Genomic DNA, 27537 nt, shown 5'->3' on the forward strand with positions numbered 1-27537 from the left:
CAGGGAGCCTCAGACTAGAGGCGCTTCTTTTCACTTGAGATTCTTCCTCTGGGTGTGCATTTTGGTGCCTTTAAAAATGAATTGTGCACAGTGAACTGTAGCAGATATCCAGTCATTTACTGCAGGTGTCAACACAGCTGTCATGTCATCTTAACAGTCTTGATAGTGTCGATAGGAATAGAGTAGGACCAGCTCAATTCTCTTTTGAAAGCAATACTCACAATTATTAATTAGTTTAAGTGGCACGTTTATGATGCTGGATCATCTTAAATTGTGACATAACCTAATCCAGTAACCCACATTTTAGACCCAGCCAGGATGTATTGGAACTGCAATCAAATTAGGCACTTCTGGGGAGTTTCCTGCAAACAGACATTATGTAATTGCTGTGGCTAGTCTTACTGGCTGCTTTGGTCATGTAATTTAAGAGAGAACTTGCAGGGTGAAAATTAAAGCAAAAGACACAGGAAGTTTTAAAACCGCTTCCAAATAGAATAGTAACTTCATTTTACATGTGTTTTTTGTGCAGCTACAGAGTCCACTATCTGCTATTTGTAACTTAGCAATACTACATCCAGCTCTCTAATTGGCATTATAAACGTAATCTACCTGCACTGCATCCAGAGCTGGAATTTGAAATGGGAGATTTGGTTGCACATTTAAACTCTGCCAAAGATTCACTGGCTGGTCTTGGACAAATTGATGTCTTCTCATCAGACTTCCCTGTGTGTAAAATAAGGAGGGGGGCGGGGAGAGAGAGAATAGGTCACCACCTTTTGAGGTTGCTATGAAGAGGGAAACAGAAATAGAAAAGCAGTTTAAAATCAAGATAGTTTTTATTCATAAGCACATAGCCAATGGTGCTGTTCCATGCACTCACAGGAGCTCAATGTGCACACAGAGTTTTCCTGTCCAAACTGTCTCCTCTTTCACTTTAGGAGAAAGGGCAGCTCAGTATGCGACCCTCTGGACTGGGCAGGTAGTTGGCAATTTTACATTCAGCTATATACACTTAACTCAAAGAGATTTAAATGCAAATCTTAGGGAGTTGCAGTATTAAAGTGTTTTGCTTTATTAACCTGGAGGAAGACCATGTAAGCTATCTTGGGTTCCTTGCAAGAGGAAAAAAGGCAAGATATAAATGTAATTTTAAAAACAAACAAACACAAATTTCCATATACTGTACCATGTATGTATGGGCTGATCTGGGATGTTAATTCTTTTGCCTTCTGTGCTCTAGTCCATAATTTCTCAGTGCATCTCTAGGGAAAAATTATGTGCACTTATGTTCATTCATGAATGAAAATCAGGATTCAGATAGTCAATAACTATCCCAGCAGCCACTTACTTACATACAGAGTTGGTCATCTGTATTCCCTGTCTATGCAGCAAGCCAAATTGCCCTGATTTTGTGTCCCAGTTGACTTCTGATACTATGGCATTACCGGGCCTACTATGGGTAAGTTCGCATGATCGTCACAGCCCACTGTGGCTTATTTAAGCCACAGTAGGTTGCAGTGCATGCTGGCTTCCCTTTGAATACTGAAGCCGTGGCAGGCAGTTGCTGTGGCTTAACGTGTTGTGCGAACCAGATGAGGGTGACTTAGGCGGGGGTTAAATAACCCTCACAGAACTCTAAAACAGCCCATGTTTAACCCTCGCATAAGCCAACCTTTCCAGGTCCACACAAAATGATAAGCCATGGTGCTTGTCCACCATGGCTTGAATATTCAAAAGGGAGGCCAGCAAGTGCCACAACCCTTAAGTAAGCCACAATGGGCTCTGGTGATCACGTGAACACAGTTTATGTGTCCAGAGGCTACTGCTGATCATCTTCTCACATGGCTAGACGTGCCTTTCCAGTGGCTACTGTAGGGTTAGTGCTAATCTGAAGCTACCCCAAGATGGCTTAGGGGAGAGTAAGAAAAGGAGGAGATCAGTAGAGTGATACTCAGTACTTCAGCCTTTCCCAACCTGGTGCCCTCCAGATGGCTTGGCCTATCATTATCCATGACCATTTGCTGCAATAGTTGGTACCATGTTAGACCCAAAGGACAGAAGACACAGGATAGGGAAATGACATGGTATGCTAGACCAATTTAGGATTGTGCAAGCTTTCAAGGTTCACAGCATTTTTCATCTCTCATGAATGTAAGTATTCAAAAGCTTGCACGTGCCTAGGCCAATCAAAACTGGGCCAGTACCTACTTCGTAGCTCTCAATATGGAGATACACAGTCAGTGCTACAAACATGTGTCATCTAAAATTACTTTCTAAGAACTTTGTAAAAGAAGGGTCTCAGAAACTGCATGAGTCTTAGAAGGGTCTTAGAAATTCCTGACTGTATGGAAGCCTTTAAATGCATTGATCCCAAGGTGCTTTGAAATCCTTTTCAGATCTAAACAGGGCTACTGAAATCATGACAGCTGGCAAGACAGTAGTACTATAAGATGGTAGCTTGTTCTATAATCTATTTGCTTGCTTGTTTGATTATTTCCAAAGCTAATTATATAGGCAGTTGAGCAAAGGAGAATGGGAAACGGAACATTAGGTTAAATGACACTGTCTAAGCTCTGCACAAAATGTCCAGCCTGTTAATTTTACTAGGAATGAATCAGGGCAAACTAAATGTTTCACACTAACGTGTAAAACAGTGCCCCAATGCCTTAAAAAAACCCAAAAGCAAATGTGCTTCAAGGGGAGGGAAAACATGGTAGAGAAATAGTGAGTGGGAAGGGGCACTTAACCCTTTCCCTATCCACTTCAAATTGCCCCACTAAAATGGCTGCTACCCGCACAGCATTGCACAAGTACATTCGCCCTCACAAACACACATTTGAAATTCCACACAGCAGTGATAAACGGAGAGCAGTTTGGAATGGAGAAATGGTGGGTGGAGAAAGCGTCCTTCCCCTTACTGCCTCTCCATTCCTTCTTCCTGGAACAGCTTCGTCATTGTTTTCATTAAAGGCATCAGGGCAGTATTACACACGTTAGTGTGTAGCATGTAGTTAGCCTCTCGGTATTTTACTATGGATACCAAGTTGCTAGGTTGATTAAGCAGATGAATATACCACAACAGTACTACAAAAGATGAGGGAAAGGACCACAGTTCATAGATTTAACTATTTTAAAGTCTTTTCTGATCTTGGTTGCGAATAACCAGTTCACCGGAATGACATCAGGAAACCAGAAGACACTTATAGCTCGGTTTCCCTCTTGAAGGTTGCTCTATTGTTGTGATGAATGTTACATCCTGTGGCAGGAAGATGGAATAATAACAGGAAATTTTCCAAGGAGAGGAGGGAAGATGCTCAACAGGAGAGGTATAGGGGGTGGGGGGAAGCCCCTCTCAGACAGGATCAGCTGTGTGAGGAAGCTCATTTTTCATCCTGTGTAAAGAGAGAGGTAGTTAAAAGGCTTCAGTGTGTAGTGTTATGTGTCTCTGGAGCAAAAATCACCCATATTTGCAACATATAATGTCTGTCATCTTTTTCTCATTATCGAAATAGGGAAAAGGGGAGGCCTAACTATGCAGTGTGTTGCAAGGCAGACTTCCCCAACCTGATGACATCCAGATGTGTTGAACTACAGCTCCCACAATTCCCCAGCCAACTATGCTGCCTGGGAGATTATGGGAGTTGTAGTCCAATACATCTGAAAGGCACGAGGTTGGGGAAGGCTAAGGCAACAGATGCTATTGCCTCTAGGCAAATATTAAAGCAAGCCTTTCCTAAAATATCTCCCAATCTTACAAGGACGTCTGGATTCATCTCAGTCTCCTATACTACACCCCAGTGTCTGTTCCTGGCTTTCCTTCCAACTCTGCCTTGTCTGCCTTGAGGCAGGGATTTAATTAACATCTGTATTCCATGCAGTCCCTAACCTGGAACATCTTATTCTCAGTACATTTTGGCTGCAATTCTACACACATCTTCTGGGAGTAAGCCACACTGAACTTAGTGCAACTTACTTTCTTAGTGGACCTTACCCTTAGTGGGGGACATGAATAGGACTGCACTGTGAGAAGTTGAAGTAGTCACAGTTAAAGTGTGTGAGGGTGAAAGACAGATGTAGCATTATATGAGCAATCTTAACAGGTTCATCACCTCAGTAGCTGAACCCTCTTTTATCACTTGTGTTACGGATATATATATATTTGTTGTTGTTCAGTCGTGTCCGACTCTTCGTGACCCCATGGACCACAGCACGCCAGGCCCTCCTGTCCTGTGCTCTCTCCCGGAGCGTGCTCAAGTTCATATTCATTGCATCGGTGATGCTATCTAGTCATCTCATCCTCTGCCGTCCCCTTCTCCTTTTGCCTTCAGTCTTTCCCGACATCAGGGTCTTTTCCAGAGAGTTTTCTCTTCGCATTAGGTGGCCAAAATATTTGAGCTTCAGCTTCAGTATCTGTCCTTCCAATGAGCAGTCAGGGTTGATTTCCTTTAGGATGGACTGATTTGACCTCCTTGCAGTCCAGGGGACTCGTAAGAGTCTTCTCCAGCACCACAGTTCGAAAGCATCAATTCTTTGACGCTCAGCATATATATATATATATATATATATCAGCAAGTCACGTGGCTGGAGTGGTGAATTGCTTCCCAGGCCAAAGAGGAATTGTAGCTCTCAAATTAAATGTTATGTAGAGTTCTGTGATTAGTTTCTCCATTTCTAAAAATAAATAAATAAAACCCAATCAGTCTGAGCTGGTTGCGAATCTGCGTGGAGGAAGCCTACGCAAATAGAGGCTATTTAAACCTTTTTCCTCTGGTCCTTTGTTCAGCTTAAAATCAGCCTCCCCAAACTGCTTTTTCAACCACAACGAGAAAGATATAGAGCCAGACTAGACGAGACACTATTCATGCAGTTAGCAATTGCATGGATGGCTTTTAAAAAGTAAACAGCAGGCACCTGTGCCTTATCTGGATTAGGCACTGGTGGGGTGTGTGTGTTACTCTTTGCTGTGATGCTGATCCAGATCAGAGGGCCTCGTACTGCTGTGTACTTTTAAAGTGTATTAGTTTGGCCCAAAGGCTCTTATATTATCCCTGTATCTTTCCCAATACAGGGATTGGGAGCAGTTTTGAACTGCAAAATGACCAGAGGAGAAAGAGTTCAGTAGCTTCTCCCCCGCACCCTTCTCTGCTTAAAAACAATCTTGTCAGTTTTCTTTAAAAAGCCATGGAGGAACAAATCACAGAACTCAAATTTTAACAATTTTTGGTCTCCATCTCCTCCTTGCACATGTAGAGATGGCGGGGAGGGGGAGCATGTGAGTTTGCAAGCTCATGCAGGCTGGTTCTCATGCTAGCTAATCCATGGTTTAGTGTTACATCTGAACTCGTCTATTGTCTGATGTACTCATATAATTAAATTTGACTGTACTAACAAATTCAAGGGTGGCTCCTTGGTATGTGATGCCACTTCAGCAGGGGCTTGAAAAATATCTTACTTTTTGTGAACCGCCCAGAGAGCTTTGGCTATTGGGCGGTATAGAAATGAAATGAACAAACAAACAAACAAACGATCAACTGAGGGATTTCTCTCTCTCTGTTAGATTTCAGCAAACGCCTCCCATGGTATTAGATGAGAGATAGAGAAGTGTCCCTTTTAATTTGCACCACTGTCTTTGGGCTTCATCACAGGGAGCTTTTATGCTGTGATTGAGATTGCTCCTTCACGGAAGTTTGCAGGCTCTTTACATGACGCCGTGACCCTGCCACATGACATGACCCTCCTGCACTAAATGACCTGTGTTCCGTTTTTAAATAGATCGCAGATAATGAGCTATCAAATTACCCCCACACACCATGTTCTGCTTCAGTTCCCTCTGTGAAAAGAGTAAAAGTGGCAAGAAGAGGAGTGAGATCAATGAAAGATAATGGAAGACTCAGATACAGGGCGGGGGGGGGGGGGAAGGAAGCACATGAAAGGGAGTCAGTGGTGATCCTGCATTTAAAACGGAAGCAAAAATCCCCATTTTAAATGCAGGATTTTAGGCCAGTATAGAAATGCCCTTTGTGGTAGAAGACATTCCACAATATTGTTCAGTTGCCTCAGAAAATGTGCACAACTGATTTCTTCCACTACTCAAAGGCTTAGTACTCTGTTGAACATTGGCTCAGCCAACAGAAAACAGTATTGATCAGCAAATGCTTATAAGGCTATCACACAAAAGTGGCTGCTGATGTTTTTGTATTAGTCAAAATAACTTGGTTGTGTGTGCAAGCATGTGTGTGCGCATGCAGGCATGCCTGTGTGCATGTGAGAACATGTAACTTTACACTGAGACTGAAGTTTCAGAAGCAAAAGCAAAATAAAACCCTTGATCAGAGCAGTAGTATGAATCCTATTTTCTGAGCACACGGAATTGGAATCCTTGCAACTATACAACTCCTGCGTAGTACAGCAAGTACAACAAAGAATAGGAATGAGGGAGAGACATAGCTCTTTATTCCAGGTAAAGTTTAATCCTTGTACATCTCTTTGGATAAAGAAAGCAATTAGAAGTAAAAGAGCTGCATGCTTAACAGTTATCGGTTTCATCAGTCAGTTCATTTTACCCGAGTTGATGTTTCTTCCCCATTATATAAGAGAAAGTGGGCTTGTTGCAGATAATTAACATGCAGCCTTGAAGAGGCTAATTATTTCTACAGTTCTGAGGGGAGAAGTGCCACATTAATTCAAGACACAAGATGCGGCGTTTTAATTACATCCTATTTAGCAATGTCTATTATCAGCTCCTGAAATATGACAATCAAAATGTTCCCAGGAGTTCCAAACAGTGCAGATACATGTCGCTCTCCTGGGCTGTCATTCAGAAAAGTAATTCCCATCTGGAGATTCAAATAGCCAACGAATTCACTTCCTAGTTTTGGGGGGATGGGATTAAAGGGGATTACAAATTTAAAGAGCAGCAAGAAAGCCAGGGATATTTGTGATACATTCCCTGAAGTGAGAATGTCTAGCTGGATTTTGAAATAGAAATGGAAAGAGTTGACAGAACACATTCTGCAGAAATGGCTACTACCTATTACATCTTAATCAAGTCAAGAACTCGGGTTAGTGGACATGGGTATCCTTCCCTCCTTTGTCCTCACAACAACCTATGGAGGTAGGTTAGGCTGAGCAGTAGAGTGATTGCCCCAGGGTCAACCAGTGAGCTTCATGGCTGAGTGGAGATCTGAACTCAGGTCTCCCCAAATCTAGTCAGGCATTTTAACTATACTGGCACAGAAGAGCACCACAGCCCTATAGAAGAAACACACTAGGGGTTGGATCCAGACTTAGTCATACAGAGTAGACCCATTGAAATCATTTGGGATTTAAGTTAGTCATGGCTATACCATAAGCCATGGAATTGCCTGCACAGGTATCTTACCATGTAGGGCTATTTAACGCACATTTTACCTCTAGCAACTGCACAAAACACAACATGTAACCTCTGTTGCCATTCAGCGATCACAGTATTAAATCCCTCAACTGAAGGGGTTAAATTTTTAATTTAGAAAAAAAATTAAAAGCATAGCTTAGTTGTTAAGAGCATGAGGTATAAGCTAAGAAACCCTTGGTTCAGATCAGTGTGATGTACTGTAATAGTTAAGAATGTTGGACTTAGGTGGGGGTGGGGGTACTCAGTTCAAATTTCCATTGTTTCTAATATTTTCAAACTTTTTTAAAGTTTGAAGTTATTTTAGAGGTTTTACATTGTTCTAAAGTTTTAATTGTATGTCGCCTTGGGGGCCCTATTTGGTCAGAAAGGTGACCCATACATTTATAAATAAATGAAAATAACATCTTGGGCCAGTTACTCCTTTTTTTCAACCTAACCAACCTCACAGGGTTGTTGCAAAGATAAAAGGGGAGCTATGTATGTCTCCCTGAGCTCTTTAGAGGAATGGTGAAATAAAAACAAAACAAATCAATAGCCTCATCTGCACTATCATATCGGGATAATAATATTGGTTTATGTTACAAAATTGTTGTAAGGATTACTGAGCCAATGTATATAAATTTCACTGTAATATACCATTTATAGCAAAACAAAATGTGTAAGAACCATATTTCACATACAAGTCAAGGTGCATAGTACCAAGGCTGGTTGAGTTATTTTAGCACCTGAGGCAGAAAATCCCACTGGTTGGGAGCAAAAATACAACAATAATAAATGAAAGAACAAACACTTAGCTGCCCTTTCATGACACCTGAAATCAGCTCCCTCACTCTGTAAGGGCAGCTCTGTGAGGGAAATCTATCAGATAGTAATAGTCTATCTACCCTCAAAAATAAGAGCATTGGAAGGTCTGTACATGCTTCCCTTGTCTAAAGTTGCAATCAAGAGAACAGCTTCACCCTTCTTCTGGGCCCCTCAAAAGAAGTGTGTTTGTTTGTGTGTGTGGGGGGGGCACACTGGAAGGCCTCTTTTGTGGCCTCCCAATGTGGACCATGTCAGGCTGTCTCTCATCCCAAGCATGGAGAGCCAAAGTAGTGTCAACAAACCAGAAAGCGTGCATATGCTGCTTCATTTACCAGTGTGAAGAGGGAGCCTCTTCAAACAGCACTAAAAGAAGCAGCAGGCGGTTTATATTAAATGACTTTAATTAAGCTCCACCACTCAGGCACAGCTCGGCTTAAAAGGCCATTTGTTTTTTAGCTTAAATAAAAGGAAACCACTCACGTCTTCACAGGAAAGGTTTGTCATGAATTCCCAAGTCGGCATCCCTCTTTGACAGAGTTGTGCTCCAGGGCATCTGTGTGAGGGTGGGGAGAGGAAAGGGGATCACAAAAGGAGTTATTTTAAAGCTGATATTAGCAGGAGGCATGGTGCTGCCAGACAGACACATTCTTGCATGGTCATGCAGGGTGGATCTAGGGTGGGCCTACATCAGAGGTGGCTAGAAGGTAGATCTGGATCTACTGGAATATATCTGGGTGATTTCTGGCAAAGATTTGAGACCCAGTTGTTTAACAATAGCAGTGGTAAAATTATTCCTCCCTGCATCCCATCACCCTAAATTATACTGCTCAAAATGAAGAAAGCTTAGGGTAACCAAGAGCGGGGGTTTGTGTGAAAAGACTGAGAGCTCCGTTCAGTTCTGGTACTCAAAACAAATACTAGGCTCTGGTTGGTGGATCTCAGGGTCCTAGTAAAAACACACACACACACACAAAAGTAGATCCTGCAAGCCTGACATCTGCCAACCCCTGGCTTACATCACATGCTCTGTCTAAAGATTCTCATATAGCAAATCGGTGGTGTTGTCAACGCTCCTTTGCCCCATCAGATCCCTCTGAGGAGCTTACGAAGCATAATCTGACAACATCAACAGCCCTTTTTGGACACCAGTTTTGCATACCTGAAAACCTCGGAAATGCAAGGTGTTGGTACTGCTGACCTTGTTCCAATATGCAAGACAAGAGCTGAGCATGGCCTGGGGACATACTAGACTGTTAGGCCTTATGTTGCTACTCTGGCTTTAACCTCCCTGCCCCCAGCAATCCTGATGCAGGCAAAATCATTGTTTCCTCTCTGCTATTAGCAATGGGAAACAACGATCAAGATCAGGGGTCAGGAGAGGTCAAAGCCTCTTCCTCACCCCAGGGATACTGATCAAGATTTCTGTTTCCCCTGCAAGCCAAGATCACTGGGAATGGAGGAGCGGGGTAGGAAGAGGCTTTATCCTCATCCCTCTTTTAACTTCACTAGTAGCAGTAGGGAAATAGCAATCTTAATCAGGATCGCTGGGGGGGAATATCTTTAATTCCCCCTCCAGAAGCCCTGATGCAGAGAGAGAGAGACAGAGGTATGGTTAGGTGTGTGTTTGTGTCCAGGCCTCACCCACCATCACCCCCACTTATGTTGTCTCCTGAAGGGTTCTGCAGGGGCCAATTTGGCCCACAGCCCAAAAAGGTTCCCCACCCCTGTACTACATAAAAGGCACTGTCTTGAGTACCCATCAACCTCATCTTTCTAGGATGCAGGACACAATTAACAAGGCCTCAGATGATGAAAGCACATTACAGGAAGGTGCATACCAGAGGAGGCGGTCTCTCAGATACCCCTTCCCCAAGCCATTTAGGGCCTTTTAGGTAAGAACCAGCACCTTGAATTGGGCTCAGAAACAAATTGAAAGTCATTGCAGCTGTTTCAAGACCAATGTTATATTCTCTATAAACCACACACTCTATAAACACATAGTCTGGCCACCATGTTTTGTGCTAGCTGAAGTTTTTGCACACTCTTCAAGGGCAGCCCCATGTAGAGTATGTTACATTAATCAAAACAGAAGATGATTAAGGCATGGATCGCTGTGTCTACTTCACCTTCTTCAGGCATGGATGTAGCTGGTACACCAGCCAAAGGGGACAAAGGAACTCCTGGCCACTGTTTCTACCTGTCCCTCCAGCGCTGGATCCAAGAGCACCCCCAAGCTGCATACATGATCCTTCAGAGAAAGTATTAACCCATCCAGAACAGGTTGGATTCCTAATCCCAGGTTGGCCTGCTTACTGACCAAGAGGAGCCCTCCGACTTGACTGGATTGAGCCTCAGTTTGTTCACTTACATCCAGTTCCTCGTTGCACCAGACACCACTTCCACCTAGGGTTGTACGGATTTTGTTAAACCCATTCTGTCTGTTTTGCGGATTATCAGGCATCTTTTGTTCTGTCATCTGACAGAATCTGATTTTTTAAAACCAGAATTTCGTTCTACTTGCACTAGTTCACATTAGCACTAATGCACATGTGCACAAATCCGCTAATGTGCACTGGTTAATGAGAATTAGCGCTAATGCAAATTAGTGCAACCCCCCCCCCCCCGGCAGTGAAAAACCAGTCCACAACTCTGTGGAAACTGTGTGACTTGGAAAAAGCAGATCCACTGTGGAATCCGCAGGTCAGATTCATAGAAATCTGACCTCATTTGAATCCGTTGCAGATTTCTCCGACATCCTTACTTCCAGCAAAGGCTTGTGAAGAATTGTACACATGTGTAAATATTTATGTGATGTGTTTTGCATGGACAGAGATTTCTTCAACTACCCAATATTCCTTACAAAAAAAGAACCCCTTTTAATTCGCTTTTCATGGGAAAGTAAAGCTTCATGCAGAGCAAAATGCCTGAAATCCTGCTGACAAATTTCTAGAAAGCACTAAAACTGAACAAAGAGCACCCTGCAGGTAAGCCTTTCATGGTTACTTTTAAACCAATGGCTGCAATTTCCATCAGCCAGGGTATGCATGAGACAAGACTTTGCATTTCAAGCAGCAACTTCTGTGTGTCATGTGCTGGTGCCATTGCCATGGCAACATCTATGCGTGATAAATGCTGTGATGTTGTACATGTTTAGAGTGACACAAAGTAGAAAAAAGGCACATAACTCATATGCCGTGAGTGGCCTTTCCTAATGCAGCCCAATAACCATTTCATTAAATACTTTCATATTATGACTAGGCACAGACTACTACTCAATCTATGAATAACCTTTCCGGCTTCCTCTTGATTCAGGCTGTGCATGGCTCGGGGGCAGAATGGAAAGTGAATCAGAAGGGCCAGGAGGAATGGGGATCTTTTCTCTCTACATTTGAGTTCTGAAGATAGGACTTGTCCCTGCACTTGTACAAAGCCCACTAAGTTCACAGCAGTGGATAAACAATTAATGAGCATTAATTTAACAACCTGCCTGCTTTGCAAATATCAGGTTGGGAAAGGATGGGCCCAGTGATGTAATGGAACTAGGGCTCACAGGGACAACACTTTTTGATTAGATGACATTGATGCCATCTGTCACCCACCTCAGACTTCCCTGTTCTTGCTGAGCTTAGTTGCAATCCTCACGGGGGGGGGGGGGGGGAATGAATTTTCCCAGGAACAATATCTTGTTCCTCATTGTAATGCAAAGTATTATGGGGTGGCTTGGTCTTAAATGGGCAAATAAGACAGTTAGCTTTATACAAGCCGTGCTCCTGGTGGAGATGAAAACAGTTAGAACTGGTTTGTTGGCATGGATCAACACAGGTGCCTGAATTTTTTGACTCTCCTTGGGGACATGGCTATGGGGACTGTCATGATGAATGTCTACACTTCAGAATTTACCACTACCCTACTGGGTGGGCCAGTGACTTAACAGCAAAGAGTTACTGCAAAGAGCAAAGAGATGTGTGAGGCCATCTCTCTGAAGTCTTAGGCAGAGGTCTTTCCCATTCCTACCGCCCAAGATGCCAAAGATGGGACCTGGAACATCTCCCTGCAAAGCACAGAATCTACCACTGAGCTATACCCCTTCCCAAAGTGCTGCTATATGATTCCTAATGACACATTATGTTTTACACATGTACTAGAGAACTTCAGCTATTGGGCGGTATAGAAATGTAATAAATACATAAAAAGGTAAAGGTAAAGGTGTCCACAACATGCATACAAAATTTCACATGGCCCGGCTATGTCTTTCCCTGCATGGTTCATTCATCTCCACCTCCTTAAAAAAGCAGAGAGTCCTTACTGAAAGCGATTTCATCCAGAAGGTGAAATCAATTTCTGTGCTGGCACTAGGGATGTCAGAGAAATCCGCAATGGACCTAAATGAGTTTGGATTTTTATGAATCTGCCCCACGGATTCTGCAGTGGACCTGCTTCTCCCCTGTCGGACTTGTGGACCATTTTTCTAACCTTTGCAAATTTTGCACAAATTTTGTCATAGAAAAATACAGAAAAAAACCCAATCAAGGGGACTGTCAATCAAATGAGATCATGAAGCTATTCTGTCTTTTCTTCCTTAAAGGATTTTCTGTGGAAAGAAAATAAGGCAGAAGCAGCAGTGGGAAAACATGGGAGGGTTACAACAGGAAGGTCGGACTCCCCGTAAAAGTCTGTGAAATGAGGCAGGGCAATCGCACAATAAAAGCCTTGTCTGGAAGCACCCTTGGTGCATGCTTCTGCATCACTACATGTGTGTGTGTATATATATATGGAGTGGCCTGTTCAAGACATTTCAGCTCACCTGCACATAGTCTCTCTGATTTACAGTTGCTTCCAATAGAACTAATAAAAGACACTGACATAATTGACAAAAGGGAAAACTTCTGGATCTACAGACTCAGAACTTTTAGTCCAAATGTCCTTGAACTGGAAGACAATTCATAAGCATTATGCCAATCATACCTGTTTTTTCTCCTAAGGAATTTTAATCTCCAGGCATTCTGAACTGCCACTCCTGGTACCCATTTAAGAGCACAGCTACTGACAAGGGCAGAACCCAAAATGTTTAGCACAAAATATATATTTTAAAATACTCTGTTGTTAGTCTCTCTCTCTCTCTCACACACACACAGCTGTGTGTAGTTGGCCTCTCAAAATTCTCTACCATATTTGTGGGCATTGAAATTGGGGGGATAATTTTGCTGAATTTTTCCAGGGGGAGGAGAAATTCTCCAAACTTTCTCACAGGTAGGGCTCACCACTGGCAGGGAATGAACCACAGCTGCTGCTGCTTCGTCCTCCTCCTTCTATGGGGTTCTTTTTTTTTTACACTATCACTGCAAGTGGGTGACAGCATCAACTGTGTTGACAGCCTGGCCCCCATTTTGCATCCCCAAAAATGCAGTTGTGAGGGAGGCAATGTTGTGTCCTGGTCCAGAAAAGAGGTGGAGCTAGTGCTGACCCAAAATCTGTCCTCCAATATTCTGAAAGTTTTCTCTCCCATGAGAGAGGTTTCCATTTTCCTGCCTCATTCTCAGGGCATTTGATAAAATATTTTTAATTTATTTTGGTGGTGTTTTTGAGCTTACCTAATTACTGTTAGTTGGTCAAGGGTGCTGTGGTTTTTCCTCTTTCTATTATGCATCTCTCAGTTGCTTTGCTGCCTCTCTGCCTGCACTTCCTGATCTGAAAAAGCCCTTGTATCGCCCCGGCTGTAGGCTTCGAACTCTTAATTTAGAGGTGACAAGATAGTGATAAATCAGACTCAAAGGTTTACTTACAAGGAGTACCTTATTGGGTAACTTACAGCACACAGGTGTAGCTAATGGTTGGATCAGACAGCTTCTCTGAACCCCAAGCCACTGGGTACAATGGGTCTTATACTCTACAGGTTAGCAATAAGCAGCGTAACAGAAGCACGCGCCCCTAGCGTTCATTCTCAGCATAAACTAACAGCACTTGGTTCTCAAGCATAGCCACCTGCAGCTTTATGCTAAACAAACCCTGCTTCTCAGGCAGAGTGCCTGATAAGACTTTCTACTCATTAATAAGGAATACACTGAGAAGGCTGTTATCGGCCTTTTGACTCATCTGCACATGCTCAGAGGCTTACTAGCATGGGAATTGCACCAATAATGAACTTAAGCAAACATTATGGATCTCTAGGCCCCTTTAACACCACAAATGACTTGGCTACGCTCCTGGAGCCAATACAGCCCTATAGGAGGAATTACCTCATGATGTCTTCCCCTGGGCTTTAATTGAAGTGTGGGAAGCCAAGGAGGCTACAGTCTGCCAGAGAGAAGATTGTACAATGAAAGACACCCCTTGGCCACCTCATTAAGTAACGTAAGCACAAGAACCCTGAACCCAAGCCATAAGCATTTCTCTGAAATGTACTTCTATGAATTTATTTTTGAAACCAATTTCTTTTCTATCAAGTTGAATGAGAATGGTGGTGTGTGTGTGTGTGTGTGTAATCTGAAAGAAATTTTCAGCACAGCATACACGGACACACAAAGGTTGGATAATTTTTAGCAGTTGGAATCAGCACAGTCAATAACTGAGAGCAGACCATTTTCACTGAGTGATTTTGGATCATTTGAAACCACGTGCTACTGCAGAGACAGGAGATGCAGGGCATGTGCTCCTTCCTTTTGGGGGGCATTATCAGCTTGCTTTGTAAGTCAGCCAGAACTTGCCCTGGGGCCATTTCTTCCCTTGCCTTTCTCTTCATCCAGGCACACTTAAAAACCGAGCCAGATGCCCTTATGTCATTGTATCTCATGCCAGCATCATAAGGAAATAAAGCTACTGAACAAGCAGACATTTGTGAAAACAACGCTAGCATCCTATTGTCATCTGTTTCCACAGTTCCCCAAACCCACAGCCTTGAAAGGTCTGTGAGAGGAATCCCAGCAAAGAGCCCTTTCAAAGTCAGCTCTTTGCCAGGCCATACCCTATACATTCCAGGGTATTGCTTGAAATTCCACTGTATTGTGTTCCAAATTCTTCAGACTGGCCTACTGAAAGGGGAAAAGCCTAAATTATCTCTAAAGTGCACCACTGTATTAGAAATCATGGTATAATCAAGTCAAAGATGAGTACTCAGTGGTCTTTGATTCCTTCTTATCTGCTTTCTCTTCAGATTAGGCAAGCGAAGCAGTGAGTGCTGGCTCCAGGTTTTTGAGGGTCCTTGGGCAAGGCATCCTCAATGGACCATCACCCTCACTGAGTCTACCATCTCACCACCATTGTCACTAGCTGCTATTGCTGCCCATTCTCTTTCTCATTGCTATAACTTGTTTGCTTGACAGTCAGAGTGGTATCTACTGCTCCTCCTTCTCACTACCACCAATGTCTGGGCCAGAGCAAGAGGCAGGTGAACAAGCAGGTTGCAATGAAGAAGAGGAGGAGCAACTCCAGGGGGCTCCTGTCAGTGGGCCTCAGCTGAGGTGTGGACCCTCAGCAGATGCCCAACGATGCCTACCTTTGACACCAGCCCTGTAAGCAGCACTACTTAATTGTCAACATTTTACTTTTATTACAAGAAGTTGGAAGGACATTTTTTTGCTATGATGGAGATGATGGAATATGTAGGATGGAGAGAGAGCGAGAGAGCGAGCAAAAGGGATGAGATGATAGGAGAGACAGAGGGGGTGGAAGCTGTATGTAGTACAGAAATATAGTCCATGCTAGATTCCTCCAAGACCTCAGCCTTCCCCTTGATCATATACTGTATTTACTGTAAAGACAACAAACGCTGAAGTTCTATATTTTTGGACCAGATTCTGTGCAAAACAGTGCATGCTCAGACAAATATATGCCTGAGGGTACAGAGAGATTACTAATTCCGTCAGAACACTATAGTACTCTCTCCACATCAGAAAACCTGTCATGCTTGCTTAGGCACTTTAATATGCAGGTAATACAGAAGCTTTCTCCCCAGTAGATACCAGTCCAGTTAAAGGATTCCCCTTATGAACCTTTGAGCTTAAATGAGCACATGGATTTCTGCCCCCCCCCCCCGCATCGTTTGATTCCCAGAAGCATTCTCAGCCTATACAAACATGCCAGTTCAATTAAAATCCATGGTATTTACCTCCATATAGGACTGGAATGCTAGACAAAGAAATGAAATTTTAGGCTTCCTACTCCACTCAGGAATACCTGAGGATTCCAAACAGCAGCTCAATTTTTCAGCCTAATGGACTTGGGACTCCACATGCTAACATATCCCTGACCCTCACCCTGCAACTTGTTTGGAATAAAGCTGGCAGTTTTCAATGCTCCCATTTTTCTAGGACTCCACGATAGTTGATTCAAATATCTCCAAATCTAAATTTAAAGAGCTGTCTTGAATGAAATGTTGTACATGTGAACATTTTCTTCTTTTCCCCAGATCATTATCTATATTTCTCTCTCTTTCTCTCTCTCTCTCTCTATATATATATATATCTAACCGCTTAGAGATATCTTAAAATATGGACAGTGGTATATAAATCTATTAAATAAGTAAGTAAGTAAGTAACTATATATCTATACTTGTACCTATGAATGTCAAACTAGAGATCTTTATGGATGCTATAATCATGTAAACACATAACTACATAATCTCTCTTCTGCATGTGCTTTCTAGGAAGGAATAATTCAAATTTCACAACAGTCCCAGGTAATCAGTCCTCCAAGGCTGAGGACTAAGTAGTAAGAAGTTGGCATGTAAGCCAACTGAGGAAATTCTAGGCAAACTCCCTAGTGGCTCTAGCTTTGGAACAGATGGGGCTCTCTGTCTGTCCATGGACATGGTACTGTAGCTGGTGCTCCTCAGATGGTTATGACTAAGCCTCATCAGTAAAGTTTAAGCCTCAATGAAAGTCTTAAATTTTAGGCTGGGGGAGCCGGGGCTGGTTTTAAAATGTTGACAGCATTACTTCTGAATAGACATGCAAAGGGGCAGATTTTGGGATGCTCTCTGAAAGTGCTGCTCATGCTAACTTCTGAGCAATTAAGTAATTCAGCCCTGCTTACTTCTGAATAGACATGCAAAAGGGTGGATTTTGTGATGGTCTCTGAAAGTGCTGCTCATGCTTACTTCTGTGGAATTCAGTCCTGCTTACTTTTGAGGAGCCAAGCATAGGCTTTTCTTGCTTTTTGTGATGGTCTCTGAAGGTGCTTGGATTTTCCTTTTTTGATTTTAGCATGCTATTCATACTTTAGATATAGGCAGGTGTCCTTTGGCCTTGCCACTTCATCTTGGCCCTGCCAAACACTGGAAAGCTCCCCATCCCAAAACTCTTCCCAGACTGGAATTTTGTACTTGAGCAGAAAATGTTCCCCACCCCTGTTCTAGGAGCATGAATGAAGAAGTGATCAAACGCTTCCACTTGACTTTGGGCTTTTATGAAGCATGTCTTACTAGGCATGCATACGGAAACTAGAGAAGCCAGGCCCTACTCTCACCACCACTTTCCGAAGAGATGAAACTGTGAAGAATTGGGTTACAAAAGGTCTCAGTTCTGCAGTAGACTCAAGCTACAATAGTTTCAGACACAGATGTGGATTTCCAATCACTTCCTAAAACATAAAGTTTGAAATCAGAGTTGTAGCTGTTGCATCTATTATATACAGATGAGAAAGGTCAAATCTGAATTTAGAAACCAGCTAAGGTTCTTATACCCATCAACATACAGGCTTTCCTTTAGAGATTAAATCACTTCCCCTGGATTTTACTTGGGCATATTCATATAGTACTCCCTTTAAATCTCAATATGAGCAGGTTGTTTTGGACACAGTCAACTTCAGTGGGTGACCCTGCATTCTAGAACTATGAGGATTATATTTTGCTTTCTCTGCACCAGGCTTGGGTCCTCAGATGTTGTTGAACTATAACTCCCATAATCACTGACCATTGGCCTTGCTGGTGGGGGATAATAGGAGTTGTCGTCAAACGACATCTGGTGACCCAAGGTTGGGGAAGGTCCTCTACACCATGGGTGGGGAACATGTGACCCTCCATATACTATTTGACTACAACACCCATCATCTCTGACCATTGGTCATGCTGGCTGGGGCTGGTGGGTGCTGGAAAACATCTGGAGGGCCACAAGCTCCCCCCCCCTGCTCTACACCGTTAATACTTTTATGAACTTCTATCATGTTCCCCCTTCCCTCAGTTCGGTATCATTTATACCTTACAGCAGTGGTACAGGGGGTGCTTATACATGGCTTCATCTTATCCACATCACTGCTGTAACATTTAAAGATTGGCACTATGTTGCCAGAGCCAGTCATGTGGATGCTTCTCACCCACTCCCAGCTGGGCTAACAACTGCATGGGAAAGACTTGCACAATTGGCACCTCCCATGTGCTGCTGGGCCTTTAAACATTACAGCAGCACCCAGGGACGAAGCCTGGAAAAAGCAGCCCTCACACCACTGTTGTAATGTATAGAGGGCCTCTTTGTCGCCTTCTTTGTATGGTGAACTATTGATGTGTAGCCAATCGTCATGCAGAATCGCTGATTTTCACCATGCCACCGCACACCCACATTTACAAGATGTTTGCGGCTGCACATGAATGATTTTCCATATAGGACACCCCCCATGTGACTGCAAAGTCATATGAATTGGGCTATTGTCTCTTTCGGCCAGAGTTGTGCAATTTCCGGAGGGCCTTATGCAGACTCTCAGAAGCCATGTGAACTTCAGCTTAGAAATCTAATTCTTGTATTTGTGGTTGAAGCGGGGTGAAGGGTGGGAGAAATTCTCAATATTTTCTTGCAGTGCTTCCTTGAATACCTTAAAAAACACGTTATAAATAATTCAATGGGTTTAAAATGACATGCATTTTAATGAAAACTGGCATTTTTTAGGCATTTGGGAGTGCTGGGGCTTTCAGCCACTCAAGCTGGCAAGAGGGTAAAACTAAAACCTAGGACTTCCCTCAAAAGATTTCACATCTCTTAGTTTAATTCCCACCTACCCCATTCTTGGATGTGACTCATCTCTTCAGGAAATGCATAGCGGTCACTCTAAAAATCCAAATCTTTGTTCTGCTGAAAACATTTATGATGATGATACCAAGATTCTTCACGTAGCTCTCAGCTGGAAACCTAAAGCAGCAACACACACACACGCACACTGATATTCAGTGGGAATTCTTAGCAACAATTTCTATTGTGTAACTGTTTGCTTGTTTGCATTGCTCTGGTAAATCAAATTAAACAGTGACCTATTATTTTGCTAGTTTATGGTGGGACAGTACAACAGTATGCCATAGGTGTGAAATTAGTTTACATTTCTAGCATCAACATGCACTTGAAACTATAAACATTTGTGTGGAGGGTAATTGTGGGACTTATTCCCTATATAGTTATTTATTCTGTGTCCTTGGGTGTGTGGACTGAGGTGGTTTGTTCTTGTTGTGCCCCTCATTGACCTGGTTCATACATAACACCAATTCATGGGTTGTTTAACCCATGAATTGGCTGTGTTATGCTGGAGCGAATGAGCATGCTGCCTCCAGCCCGTTTGCCACTTTCACTTTGCTTCTGTTTTCATAAACAACCTAAGAACACCCCATTCCTGAGTTGATTGATGAGATGTCTGAACCCAGAACTCTGGGGCTGGATCTATATGGCAACGAATGTGAAGTGCTTTCATGTTTAACGCAGATTTTCATGAAATCACTTTTGGTCATAGAATCATAGGGTTGGAAGGGGCCTACAAGACCATCGAGTCCAACCCCCTGCTCAATGCAGGAAGCCTGATTTCTACGCGGTCTCCCATCCAAGTACTATCCAGGGCTGACCCTGCTTAGCTTCCGAGATCAGACGAGATCCATCCCAGGCCCATGAAGAAAAAAATGTGGCATGAACACAACCTTAAAACCTGCTTTTCACAGGTCAAACTGCACTTTCATCCACCTTACTTTGCAGTTGAATGCGCGGAGTCCTGCTAGTAGAAGTGAATATCATCAACCCAATAGATGCTGCTCATCCAAGGAGAGAGGTTTGCTCCCTGCCCCCTCCATGCTCCACTGCTCAGGGATGTTTAATGGAGGAGATGAGTAATGTCAGATGGTTTACCCTAAACCTCTCCCCCTCGCATCCACTGACTCTGAACCAGCAATACTGACCCCAGGCAGAAACTGACAGGTGGGCAAACAGGAGGCACCTAGGTCCTGCACAGAGGGAAAGGGACGGAATTGCCTCCCTCTGCTAGTACTCTGGAGTCAGCAGTGGTGGCTATCGCTGCTGCTGCCTCCACTTCCCTGACCCAAACTAAGCCTCCTCCCCCTCCCCACAAACACATAGGAAAATCACACACACAGGGGACTGTTCAGGGGACATGAATGAATCAGAGGCTGCCATTTGTGAATGGAAAAAGCAAACTGCTGCATTACTCTGAAGGGGCGACCCAGCACGATTCTGTTTTGGGGGAAGCTTGTTCCCAGCCCTGTCCATGCTCCCTTGCTGTACTGGCCTCCGCTTCTCCTTCCTGTCTGTGTATTCCTTAGCTGTAGGTGTATCACGCTACTGTGAAGCTGCAGTTGTATCACCACTGCAAAGTAACGGCTGGCTGCCCTTTCTCCTTCTGCTTTGTGTATTCTTTATGGTGCACTACATATAAATGGGCTACTCCACTATAATGAATGGAACAGGGCTACTGATATTATGGATGGAAAAAGGAGGCTACATATTGTGAAAGCAGTCCTTCTGCAAATGGGGGGGAAAAGGAATGGGAGGGGGGAAGGAACAGCCTCAACCCTTGACCACCTCACTGCCAGGTCACAGCCACGTCACAGAGGCACGCCCAGGATTTAATGCAGGGGGACTGGGCATACTGCAGGGGAACCACCTGGGAGTCAATTTAAGAAGTAAAAAATATGGATTGGCCATGACATTGTGTGTCCCTAACAACTTTAAGCCACAGCAGCATCACAGAAAACCTCCCATGTAGATGGGCCCTGGGTTGCTGGGGGACAAACAGGCCCTGGATTGGTGGGGTACCCAACAACAAACCATGGGTTAAAACTCTGGGTTGTTTGTGCCTCAGCAACTCAGGGTTCTGGGTTCAGACATCGCATCAAATGGGTTGTTGGAGAAATGAGAGGCACAGTGGAAGCAGTGAGTGGGCAGGAGGCAGTGCGCTTGCTCTGTCACAGTGCCAACAACCCATGGGTTGTCATTATGAGTGAACTCTCTCATTGCTTTCACTCTTGCTGCCTTTCTCTGTCTCCTATCAGATGTGTATGTCATCTGTTATACATCGGATGACATACAGTTCTGATGTACAGTCAGGGCCAGAAATATTGGAACAAGGATAACTGTTTTGGCAGTTGACCTCTGTACACCACCACATTGAAGTTGAAAGGAAACACACCCAGATGGGAGCGAAGGCAGGACTTTCAGCTGTAATTCAAGGGGTTTGACAAAAGTGGGGCACTATTATAACCATTCAGGAAGGACAGCCAGTGGCATACACACACACTCATCATTGGTGGCTCATAAGTAATGGAACAAACCAACATCATTTCAAACTTAAGGATCACCTTTAATACTTGGATGAAAATCCTTTGCAGTCAATGACTGCCTGAAGTCTGGAACATGACCAAATGCTGAGTTTCCTCCCTCGAGATGCTTGGCCAGGCCTTTACTGCAGCTGCCTTCAGCTGCTGCTTGTTTGTGGGTCTTTCTGCCTTCAGTCTTGTCTTCAGTAAGTGAAAAGCATGCTCTGTTGGGTTGAGATCAGGTGACTGACTTGGCCATTGAAGAACATCCCACTTCTTTGCCTTGAGAAACTCTTGGGTAGCTTTTGCTGTATGTTTTGGGTCATTATCCATCTGCAATATAAGCGGTATCCTATCAGTTTGGCAGCATTCGGCTGAATCTGAGCAGAAAGTATAGCCCTATACACTTCAGAATTCATCCTGCTGCTTTTCTCAGCAGTCAGGTCATCAATAAACACCAGTGACCCGGTTCCATTGGCAGCCATACATGCCCATGCCATGACACTGCCTCCACCATGTTTGACAGATGCTTTCCTTCTTTGGATCATGAGCTTGTTCCTTTCCTTCTCCATACTTTTCTCTTCCCATCATTCTGGTACAAGTTAATCTTGGTTTCATCAGTCCAAAGAATCTCATTCCAGAACTGGGCAGGCTTTTGTAGGTGTTTGCTGGCAAAGGCTAATCTGGCTTTTTGGTTCTTGAGTGTTACCAGTGGTTTGCACCTTGTTGGGAAGCCTCTGTATTTACATTCATAAAGCCATCTCTTGACTGTAGATGTTGGCAATGACATGGCTACCTCCGCAAGAGTGTTCTTGACCTGGCCAGTTGTTGTAAAAGGGTTCCTCTTCACCATGAGCAGAATTCTGTGGTCATCCACTTTAGTTGTCGTCTGTGGTCTTCCAGGCCTTTTGCTGTTGCTGAGCTTGCCAGTTAATTCCTTCTTTTTCAGGATGTTCCAGACTGTTGTGTTGGCCACTCCCACTGTTTTTGCTATCTCTCTGATGGGTTTATTTTGTTTCCTCAGCCTAATGATGGCCTCCTTCACTCGCATGGACACCTCTTTGAACCTCATGTTGGGGGTTCCAGTGAACAGCTACCAAATGCAAATGTAACACTCAGAACCACCTCCAGGCCTTTTATCTGCTTGATTGGTCATAGGGTACCCAGGAAACAGGCCACACCTGCCCATGCAGCTGCTTGTCAGCCATTCGTTCCATTATTTATGAGCCACCAACGATGGGTGTGTGTGCATGCCACTTGCTGCCCTTCCTGAATGGTTAGTGCCCCACTTTTGTCAAACCCCTTGAATTACAGCTGAAAGTCCTGCCTTCACTCCCATCTGGGTGTGTTTCCTTTCAACTTCAATGTGGTGATGTACAGAGGCCAACTGCCAAAACAGTTATCCTTGTTCCAATATTTCTGGCCCTTAGTGTATAACAGATAATTACAGTGGGTTGGGTCCAGGATTTGCCTTCTGTTGATAGAAGGGCTCCACTCATGGAAGGTGTCTCCATCTGATTTTCAGGGATTCCCCCTTCGACCCTACACCACAGCTGACCTCATTCAGCAGGGTCCTCCGCCTCTCTGTGTAGCATTTTCAGGGAGCTGGAGGGGCTGCCGTGCAGAGGAGGGGGTGGGGAAGTCCCCCTCCACCAGCCTAGTTGCACGCACATCAATCTAGATCCTGCCTGGTCTTTCCAACCACTGCATGGATGGGAGAGGAGGCAGAGATGATGGAGGATTTTGTGTGTGAGACAGAAATTTGAAATGTGTCAGATTCAGGAGAAGGTGAGGTAAGCGGACTAAAGACAAATGCACTGTGATCAACGATAACCAAATCCTCACCACAGCAAGGCATCCTGTAAATGTAGCCATCACATCAGTTGTGTAATCCATTCTGAAAGTACAGTTGACTGACTTTGTATATATTAGAACCACAGCTTATAAAAGAATAAAAGAAGCAAATTGTCCATCAGATAAGAGAGTACAAGGCATTTTCATATCAAGGCATTCTCATATCTATAATCTAGTAAGGGAGACCAGAGATGCACATCCACAAAAACCTCCCATAGGAATATAACATTAGAAACAGTTAAAAGACCTGAAAGTGGGGAGAGAGTGTAGTTGGTCCCATTCAACAAGGGGTGTGTGTGAAATTGGGCCCCCACCCGACAACAAGGAAAAAAGGAACTCTGCCACGCAGTGTGGAGGAAGGGAGCTGACCCTGCTTGTGCATTGGCTTCCCCAACAGTATACAGTGCTTTAGTGCTATAAAGCTTAGGATAGGGGGCAGATTGTGCATTTTTGCTATATATCCAGCCCCAGTCTTTCTAGTACAGGGCAGGGACAGGTTAATATTTGGAAGGGCCATGGCTCAGTGGTAGAGACATAGTTGGCATGCAGAAAGTCCCAGGTTCAATCTCTAGCTTCTCCAGGCAGGGCTAGGAAAAACTCCTGCCTGAAACTCTGGAGAGCCACTGCCAGTCAGTGTTGACAATAGATGGACCAGCCTGATGTTCCTAAGCTCCAGTCCTATAATATTGTGCTCAGCTAGGGGCTGGATGAGCAGCTTGGAGGGCAGTCAGACCCTAAAGCCCCCTCTCTATAGTACTACAGTACTATTTAGTGGTACAGCATGGGGGAGGAAGGCTTGAACCCCTGACCCCATGCTGTCCTGCATAGGTTTGGGGGCACCTCCACTTTCCTCACACCATCACCATTCCCCCAAGATCACTTCAGGAGAGAAGGGAAGCTGGCCCACTCCCTTGGCAAATCATCACAGGCCCCCAACTGGGCAATCTGAAATGGGGCTCTTCTCTAAATGTGTATTGGCTAGCACAGGGTTGGGGAATCTCTTTTGGTGTGAGGGCCAACTTCAATTTTTGAGAAGCTGTTAGGGATTGCATTCCAGTGGTGGGTGGGCTAAATGGGATGGGGCCAAAAATACAAAAAAATGCCAACATATTGTAGCTTAGAGCTCTTACCGTCAGTAATTAAGCCTGAGGAGAGGCATGTCAACTTTTTGGAATAGGGATCAACCGCACAAAAGCTGAGAAACCACCAAATAATCAGTGGTTGGGGGAAAGGGGCATGGCCATCTGAGGAACCTGGAAGGGCCAGATCGTGACTCCAGGAGGGCCACATTTGGGTCCCGGGCCTGAGGTTCCCCAACCCTATGCTGCTAGTGTAACACTGGGCATCTCTACACCAGCCTAAAATCCTGCATCTAAAATGGGGCTTTCTGCTTCTGTTTTAAATGCAGGATCACAACGACTCCCTTTTTCACCCGCTTCCTTTCCCCTCACCCCCTTCCCCCTCCTTCTCCCCATAGCTGAGTCTTCCACTATCTTTCATTGATCTCGCTTCTCTTCTTGTGGCTTTCCTCTTTTCACAGAAGAAACTCAGGCGGAACACAACGGGCTAATTTGATAGCTCATTATCTGCGATCTATTTAAATATGGAACAAAGGGCATTTAATGCAGGAGAGGCCATGGAGGGTCAAGGCGTCATGTAAAGAGCCCACAAACTTCTGTGAAGGAGCAATATCAGTTGCAGGACAAAAGCTTAGTGTGAAGGAGCCCACTTTCTACAAGGTCTCTAAAGGGACTAACAGCAAAGGCCTTATACAGGGACAATTAACATACATCATTTAGGGTGCAATCCTAAGTAGATAGGTGGCCGCCCACCTATCCAAAGCAAGGCAGGAGAGACACAAGGGGATTGTTCCCTTCGTGCCTCTTCTGCCTTGCTCGTTTTCAGCTGTCTAGTGGCAGCAGGGCTGATGGAGAGAAGAAGCTGCCATACGACACATAGGATGTGTCGTACGCACAGCTCCTCTCTCCCTGCCCTGGAATGCCCCCAGTCGCTCTGTGCTTGTCTTCTGACCATGGAGGATGGGGCTTCTCCATGCTGCCTCTGAGGCAGTGTGGATGAGGGGAGAGGTCGGATTTCCGGGAACCGACCTTGGAGCATGGGCTCCGAGGTTGGTTCCTAGAACAGAGCATATCCTCTGGCCCTCTAGACAGTGTCTAGTGGCCACAGGATTGCTCCCTTAATTTCTTTATCAACAATAATAATATACATATAAGATTTTTACATAAATAACAATTCACATATCACAAAATAATAAAACAGAGCACAGCCCTACCAAAGTTCTGTCTTCCAGATTGGGTCCACAACAAAAATATAAATAAAACTTCTCCCTGAAGGCCGAGTTTTCTGCTGGCCAAAGAAGTAAAACAGCCTCTTCTCATAATTTCACCTCAGCTCTGCAGCAGACTTCTCAAAGCAGATCAGAGTCCAGTAACACAGAAACAAACAGCCTTGTGTCAGAGGTTCAGGACCTTATAGAGAGAAGAAAGCAAGCTTCTTCCAAACTGCATTGAGGTAACAGCCCATAATGGTGGCTACTCCTTATCTCACTCCCTTACTGAACATGTGCAGGAATATCCCCGCTCCAGAATTCTTAAAGGGAAATATACCAGTGGATTACACTAGCATATACATTTTATTTTATATTTCTTCTGAAGTCTATTCCACACAACCTCTGTTGGCTGGGGAATGTTGAGAGTTCTAGGACTTTTTTCTGTCTAAACATACATAGGATTGCGCCCTTTGTTAACTTTTGCCACTGTAAGGTGGGGTCGTTCCTCCTCTCTGCATTCAGCAAAAGCATGTATCAGCTGTGGCTTGAGACACATCATGGGTGAAATGAAGCCCTTGCACAGTCACAGCAGCAGATTGTTCCTTGAGCTGACACACACACACACACATACACATCCCTCAGCTCACCTGAATGAGTCACCTCATTCTTAGGCGGCTTCTGCACTTCCTGTTTTCTTCAGAATTGACACCATTCACTCAATTATTCTGCAGAATCCAGAAGATGCCACTTCCAAGTTTACCTTCCGGTGTTTTTCCCACTGTCATCCCAGTTTTTTCAAGTCATAACTTGTAGCATTTTGTTGTACTTGGCTTTAAATAGGATTGCAGTGCAATCTTTGAACATGACATTATACATATGTTACTCGTGCAGGACAGCAGCTACTTCTCTGTAGTTGGATTCCATGCTGTTCCAGTAACCTTTTAATAATTGAATTATGTTGGACACATAGATTACATGGGACATCTGTGCAATCTGCTGTGTGTAATTCTGATATTCAGAAGTTCGCAGAATAGCCATTGCATTTTAGTTCTATGGTTTCTTGGAATAACTCCATGTATCTCAGCTAGTTATGGTGCTAAGTCTTGAGTTGAAGGGATGCAAAATGCAAATTTCACTATTCTCCATTCCCAAGCCCATGTTAAACTGAGTTCAGGATTTTCCAATTTGGGCCTGAATCAACAGGTGCTTTTTTTGGCCTTTAGTAGGGAGGGCCCAGCCACAAACCTTCACTGCTACCACCCCATTCCCCTCCTTGACCTAATCTTATCCAGTGGCAAGGATTCAAGGCTAGGTCACCATTAGGCCTAGAATATTGTAATTCACAGTCTTCAACTGTTGTGCTGGGAACAAAAACTGGGTGACAGCTCAAACAAAATGTCAATTTAGTATATGGTGACGGAAAAAATAATCCATGGTGCGGTTTATTGGGAAAGGGATTGAAATAAGAAAGTCAGCATATAGTGCTTTTATACAAATCTATGGTGGGGATCTATTTGGAATGCTGTGTGTACAGTATGTTGCAGAGCTGGAAACAGTGAAGAAAATGGCAACCAACATGTTAAGGGAGATGGAGCTTTGGGGGCTTTTTAGTTTAGGAAAAAAAATATAAATAAAGGGCAACGTAATAGAGATTCATAAAATTATGTTTTGTATAGATAGGCA

The 27537-nt window shown here is 44.0% G+C and overlaps 1 long non-coding RNA gene across 1 annotated transcript; it reads right to left on the bottom strand.

Annotated features, from left to right (window-relative positions):
- Positions 1–475: 475 nt before the first annotated feature.
- LOC146351037 (uncharacterized) lies at positions 476–26147 on the bottom strand. The gene is made up of 6 exons (XR_014788886.1): positions 25858–26147; positions 19182–19311; positions 13789–13927; positions 8678–8750; positions 1187–1262; positions 476–723 (listed from the first exon to the last, which is right to left on the bottom strand). It is a non-coding gene; the product is annotated as an uncharacterized LOC146351037 (long non-coding RNA).
- Positions 26148–27537: the final 1390 nt, after the last annotated feature.

This window comes from Heloderma suspectum, chromosome 3 (genome assembly GCF_057233095.1).
Source record: "Heloderma suspectum isolate Gila_16-S chromosome 3, 16-S_ref, whole genome shotgun sequence".
Lineage (NCBI taxonomy): Eukaryota > Metazoa > Chordata > Lepidosauria > Squamata > Helodermatidae > Heloderma > Heloderma suspectum.